Source organism: Microcebus murinus, chromosome 13, assembly GCF_040939455.1.
Source record: "Microcebus murinus isolate Inina chromosome 13, M.murinus_Inina_mat1.0, whole genome shotgun sequence".
NCBI lineage: Eukaryota > Metazoa > Chordata > Mammalia > Primates > Cheirogaleidae > Microcebus > Microcebus murinus.
In genome coordinates this window covers 14,765,906-14,772,984 of record NC_134116.1, presented here as the reverse complement: position 1 = coordinate 14,772,984, position 7,079 = coordinate 14,765,906, and the positions used below count along the sequence as shown (strand labels likewise).

At 40.8% G+C, this 7,079-nt stretch overlaps 1 non-coding gene across 1 annotated transcript; it reads left to right on the top strand.

Moving 5' to 3' along the window:
• Positions 1-6,760: 6,760 nt before the first annotated feature.
• LOC142875359 (small nucleolar RNA U13) lies at positions 6,761-6,864 on the top strand. Its single transcript, XR_012922740.1, has one exon. It is a non-coding gene; the product is annotated as a small nucleolar RNA U13 (small nucleolar RNA).
• The last annotated feature ends 215 nt before the right edge of the window (positions 6,865-7,079 follow it).

The following is a 7,079-nucleotide window of genomic DNA, read 5'->3' as shown; positions in this document are numbered from 1 at the left end:
AATGGAGAGATTAGAAAGCAGCACAAGAAACTTTTGAGAGTGACATATATCATTTATGACATAATGATGTAATCATTATCTTGATTGTGGTGTTGGTCTCATAGGTGTATAAGTACATCAAAACATATCCAATTGTACATTTTAAGAATGTGTAGTTTATTGTATTCAACTACACCTTAATAAAGCTGTTTAAAAACTAATGAGATCCTATTTAACATTAATTAGAGATGGAAAAAATTTAAAAGATTGATAGTATCTGATAATTGTGTGGGTGTGGAAGAAAGAACACTGTCATAAAATGTGTTTTTTGGTTTGGGTTTTTTTGTTTGCTTGTTTGTTTTGTGAGACAGAGTTTTGCTCTGTTGCCCGAGCTAGAGTGTAGTGGTGTTATCGTAGCTAACTGCAACCTCCAACTCCTAGGCTCAAGCAATCCTTTTGCCTCAGCCTCTTGAGTAGCTGGGACTACAGACACATGATATGATGCCCAGCTAATTTTTCTATTTTTAGTAGAGACAGAGTCTCACTCTTGCTGGTCTCGAACTCCTGAGCTCAAGTGATCCTCCCACCTCGGCCTCCCAGAGTGCTGGGATTACAGACGTGAGCCACCATGCCTGGCCATAAACTGTTAATGGTGTATGAACACAGAAAATGGCATTTTGGAGAGTAATTTTTCAGTATCCTTCAAGATTTAATATTAATAGTTGCATTTAAAAAGTGCCAGAAGGGTGGGGGACACTCTGGGAAGATGGCAGCCTAAATGCATCTGTGCCATCCTCCCCTTGCAACTACTTCTTTTAAGCAAAAAATCTAGGGCTTCCAGATTTCTATCATTGGCCTTGATACCATAAAGAGACCTCAGGCTCTGACAGGGTTCAGATGAAGAGGCTAATACTTTGCTGGTAATTCTTTTGTTTTTTGTCATACACAGACATATTTATAGAACAAAAAACAAAAGAATCTACCGGCAAAGTATTAGAATTAATAAGTGAGTTTAATACGTGTGCTGGATACTAAGACATATAAAAATCAATTGAGGGGCTGGGCACAGTGGCTCACTCCTGTAATTTTAGCACTCCAGGTGGCTGAGGCGGGAGGATCATTTGAGCTCAGGAGTTTGAGACCAGCCTGAGCAAGAGTCTCTACTAAAAAATAGAAAGAAATTAGCTGGACAACTAAAAATATTTAGAAAAAATTAGCCGGGCATGGTGGCACATGCCTGTAGTCCCAGCTACTTGGGAGGCTGAGGCAGGAGGATAGCTTGAGCCCTGAAGTTTGAGGTTGCTGTGAGCTAGGCTGACACCACAGCACTCTAGCCCAGGCAACAGAGTGAGACTCTGTCTCAAAAAATTAAAAAAAAATCAGTTGTGGGGAAAAAAAATCAATTGTGGAAATGTAAATTAAAAACACAGAGAGATACCAGAACATATGCATCAGAATAGCTAAAATGGAACAAAAATTTGTATTTAAAGTGTTAGCAATGACACGTATACACAACAGACATGCAAACATGTCAGCACTCCCTCAAAAAAATTGTTACAAATGTTCATAACAGTATCACTAGAAGTTGCTCCAAACTGGAAACATTTATTTGTCTATCAGCATTAAAATATAAATTATGGTGCATTCATATAATGGAATATTATTTAACAAAGAGAATAAACCACCAAGTTCCACATGGGTGAATATTGCAAATAAAATGATTTTTTGTCCTAATCCAATATGACTATAGCACATAAAATGTTGAATGAAAGAAGCCATCCACAAAAAGCATATATTTTATGATTCCATTAGTATAAATTTAAAAAATGAAGAGGCAAAAATCAATCTACGGTGATTGTCAGAGTAGTGATGATGTTGGGGAGTGGTAGTTTCCAGAAGGAGGCATGAGGGAGGCTTCTGGGGTGCTGGAAAAGTTCTATGTCTCGATTTGGTTAAATGGGAGTGTTCTCACAAAAAGCTATTGAGTTGAACACATCATCTGCAGTTTTATGTATGTGTGTTATCCTTCAATAAAAACGTTTAATTCCACCAATAAAAATAACAATTCCTTTAAAAAAAAATTCAGTAGATGAATTGAAGGAGAGGTTATTTATTATTGAGACCCAAACTTATGGCCAAGTGGAAGATAATGTCAAAACAAATTCTAAATCATGAGGGGAAAGATGAGGAATGTGGATGATGGATCTAAGAGACTTTACTTGCAAATAACAGAAGTTCCAGAAGGAGACAAGGAGACAAATAGAAGGGCAATAACTGATCAGATAATAGATGGAGGCCCCTAAGCAGGAGAGACCCAAATTTGTAAATTGAGAGGGCTCAGGATGCTCCAGAAAAGACTATGAAGACCAGGACCTATGCATATCCTGGTAAAATCCCTGAATTCTAAGCATAAAGACAAAACTGGAAAACTTCTAGACTGAAAAATCAGAAACCACCAAAGAGAAAGATTCTTTCTTTCTTTGGTGTTGAATGTCTCGCTTGTCATCACACAAGATTAGGACACAGTTGGACGGTATATATGACTACTGCTAGAAAAGGATTACAACCTTGGATTCCAGTACCTAGCCAAGGCATCATGCATCCAGGTAGCAGCAGAGACATCTATGCGGATACGCATGGTTTCAGAGAGTATGACATTCATATTTAGTGATATATCACGAGTCATAGCTCAAAAGCATTTCCTCTCCACTTCATATTTCCACTTCATCTTTAAGTCGATTTTCTAATTCATTTGTGGTGTGTCGTGACTAGGTTTCTCTAGTACATTCATCACATAAAATATGAATGTTATACTCTCTGAAACCATGCATATCCACATTGATTGTTTAGGTTTCTTGAATTCTGTGTAAATGCTAAATAAATATTCTTGTGGCTGGGCATGGTGGCTCACGCCTGTAATCCTAGCACTCTGGGAGGCCGAGGCAGGATGATTGCTTAAGGTCTGGAGTTTAAGACCAGCCTGAGCAAGAGCAAGACCCTGTCTCTACCCAAAATAGAAAAAATTAGCCAGGTGTGGTGGCGCATGCCTGTAGTGCCAGCTATTCAGGAGGCTGAAGTAGGAGGATCACTTGAGCCCAGGAGTTGAAGTTTGCAGTGAGCTATGATGATGCCACTGCACTCTAGCTGGGGTGACAGAAGGAGATTCTGTCTCAAAAAAAAAAAGAAAAAATAAATTAAAAAAATAAATAAAACGATTCTTGTAACAGAAAAGACATTCTGCAAAGGAAAACTTGTCCATAGCCTGCAATTAAACTATTCAAGCATCTATTATTATGGACTGAATGTTTGTGTCCTTGCCCCTCCCCCCCCATTCATGTGTTGAAATCCCAACCCCCAATAGGGTGACGTTATGAGGTGGGGCCTTTGGGAAGTGATTAGGTCATGAGAGTGAAGTCCTCAAGAGTGGGATTAGTGCCATTATAAAAGAGACCCCCCCATCTGGAACAACAATGTCCAGAAAAATAAATAAATAAATAAAAGAGACCCACCCAGAGAGTTCTCTCACTCTCTTTCCACCACGTGAGGACGCTGAGCAGACAGCAGAGTGCGATCTGGAACAGGCCTTCACCAGAACCCTGCCACCCTGGCGCCCCGATCCCAGACTTCCAGCCTCCATAACTGTGAGCACCAAGTGTCTGTTGCTTATGAACTACTCAGTCTATGTTTTTTTTGTTACAGCAGCCCAAAGTAACTGAGACATCTATCCATATCTGGTAGTCAAGAAAGACTGGGACTCACAGAAAGCGGAACGTTCTAAAGCTCTTATCTGACAAGCAGAAAATAAGGGAAGGTAAAGGTAAGAAAGGATGAAAGGAATGTCAACAAGCTCGTGCTGCATTTACACGCCGACAAGAGGGTCCCCTGTTCCGTGCCCATGTCTTAGCCAGGCTCTCCTCCCTCCAGGGCCACCTTCCAGGCAAGGAGCACACGGGGTATGTGAGAGGGCGAGGGTCGGTGCAAAGTAAGGGGTGATACTCACCCACTTTCTTCTGGCCCGTGCTGTTTTCCTGGGATTCCAGCATATCCAGCCCAAAAAGTCCTGAGCCTACTACTCTAAGGGTCCGAATGTGCCTCTTACCAGGTCTGTTCTCCCAAGGACGCAGTGGTAGGAAGGGAGGTCTGTGAGTGTGCACGTGCGTGTGCGAGCCGGGAAGGTTGATGACACTTGTGTGTATGCACTGGTGCATACACACCCGGGAACACTATACCCCCCTTCCTTGTGGGAACAGAGCCAGGCTGGGGAGGAAGGGGGTGGGCTGCAGGCCAGAGTCCTGGAACAAGAGTGGCCCTGTATTTGCTGTCACTTCCCAGAACAAACCTCTAAGCCTGAGGATTCTAAACTCAAGTCTGGTCTTTCAGAAGATATATTTGTCTTGGTAGAAGGAGGGAACGAATTTTATACGATAGCTTATTAGTTTGATTTATAAACTTTACGTTTATAAATGGTATAAACTTTACGTATATAATGGTATGCGGTTCTCCTTTTATATTGTCACTCCAGGCCTACTTAATGTTAGGCAGCATTTTATATGACACATTATGAGTCCTGAATTCAGAGGAGAAGAAGATCCCACAGAGCTGGCATGAGCTAAGAAGAAAGGCTTCACAAGAACTCACTCAAATCATGGCATGCTAGAGTAGAAAGAGACTGTCCAGATTATGCTAACTAAAAGTTAGGCATCTTTTATTTTGGCTCTTGAATATAGAAAGAGGAAATCGTTAATCTAGTACCATTCTCTTATTCTGCAAATAAACAAAGCCCAGGAAGGCATGGCAGATAGTAACAGACCTGGGTCTGACCTAGGGTCTCCCAGCTGTCAGCTGGGGCCCTTTCACATCCTCATGTCCCTCCATGAGGGGAGCAGCAGCTTTTGTGGAGCAGGAATGCCAAGAGAAATTCAAGGACCACAGAGACCAGAGCTCCTGATATTTTCCTAACTGGAGACGGACGAATGAAGCCCAGCCTGAAGGAACCACCTTTGAAATCTCACACCTGATCTTTAAAGGTAATGTGAATTGCATATTCTACTCTCTAATGACCTTTCGAATGAGACCAAAGGTGGAAATCAGGTGCTGCCCCTTCATTGGTAAATTTGGGCAAGTAGATCTTTGAGCCTCAGTTTCCACATCTATAAAATGTGAGTAATAATAGCAGGGTTGGTGTGAGGATTAAGTGACATAATGTACATCAAGAGTGTTATATGCTTAATAAATGTGGGCTGGTGATCCACCCGGTCATGTGTGGGAGCAGAGTTCCTGATGAATGATGCTCACGGTAAGGTTACATTGCTTCATTTTGTACATTTAGCATTCAGAATGTATGTTGCAACTTAATTACTCCCTTTGGAAAACGATATGCCAGCGACAGCTGAGTTTTAAAGAACTGATGACATGTTAACTTAGAGTGCGCACAGAGCAATGCTGAGGCCTGGTAATTTTGCTGTGCAGCAGCTCAGGATCAGTGGAGATTCTTGGATGAAGGGCAAGCTTTCCTTCCCAGAACTCCAGTCTATTTTTGTCAGCAAGGAGAGGTGATATGGCTTATTTTGTAATAATTATAGTAATCCTATGATGACATGCATGACCTAAACCTACTAATGAGTTGGTTAAGATGTAGTATTACGTCTTTCTAGATATTTAGGGGCAATCTTTGAGTTGCTAGAAAAGCCATAGATACATTTATACGGTGTGCAGAAGGGATCAGGAATAGATATTTGACAGTGTTTTAGTAAAACTGGCAACCATCTTCAATATGAAATTACATAACTCTTAAAATGAAACGAGGAAAAATGAATCTGGCGGTGAGCATGTTCTCCCTGCAGAGGACTATGCGTTCTAGAAAGAAATGGAAAGTTAAATTGTGTCGTGCTATTCCTAGGTGGCTATAAAGTAATGCAATTTCTCTCCCCCATTTCCCAAATCCTGGGACTTTAAGATGGGACTGGAATTGGCCCAAGAAGCAATGAAGTATAGAGACACACATGCATACAATCCCCACCCCATGACACTCTTGTGCAACTAGCCCATCCACCCATATATCTGGCCCCCTCCTCTACTCTAACCACCAGGTCAATTTGGGAGAGTTGGTTAGATGAAGTCAGAGTTCCTTCACCTTCGAAAATGATGTGATTGGAAGGCAAGTCAGTGACTTGCTTATCTTCATGTCAGAACATCAGCTCTAGGATTTTACCAGGATCCCTCCAAGTACAAGGCAAAGAATAGGGTCTTTGGTCCCCGGCTCCCGGACCCCCATGCACAGAGTGGCCTTGGTTCCTGATCCTTCCAGGCACTGCTTTGGTTTTAAGATGCCATTGATAACTCAGTAACAAGAATCAAATTCAGGCTTGTCTGACTCCAAAGCTACATTACTTTTGTTTACACTGATATTACAGATTTTTCAAATCTTTCCTTCAAGTGTTTTATCTACTGTATATTACTCATATTTTACATTTCTATTAAAATATTGTGATATCTGGTGCAAGAAGATGAATGCTCTACTTAATTCTCTGGGGAAATAAGTAAGGAGGAAATTCTGCACTTACCAAATTTACTCAGAGTTCATCTGCCCTTGTTTGTTTGTTTTTTTAACAAAAGATAGATAGTATTAACAATATCTTCCAGTCCTTGAAGACTCTAATTTGGCCTAATGGAATATTTTAACCAACACTTTCCTTCAAGGTTGAACTTTCAGGATTGACATGAGGTTCAATGTTTTCAAAATATTTTTAAAATCGAGATGCTTATTTAAAAGTATGTTGAAATCCTGTTGTAGTTCTTAGGAGTGATGATTGGGTTTTCACGCTCATGTGTGAGATGTGTCTCGCTCAAACTTTGTTACAAAATGGACACATTACCTGTCTGAAGTGGAAAAAAAAGTATTTTGAATATTATGTAATCTAGTCATGTCCTGTGAATGGATGGACAAAACTTGTTTTCATGTGATGGTCACCTCTGTTAAGCTCTCTGTTCAGTTAGCCAGTCATCTTTCAGAGCTTTGCCATTGTGTTTACTCATTCCTGTTCCAAAGTATCCTAAGTGTTTATCACCAGATGTCTGAGCACAGTGATGACTGTAACACC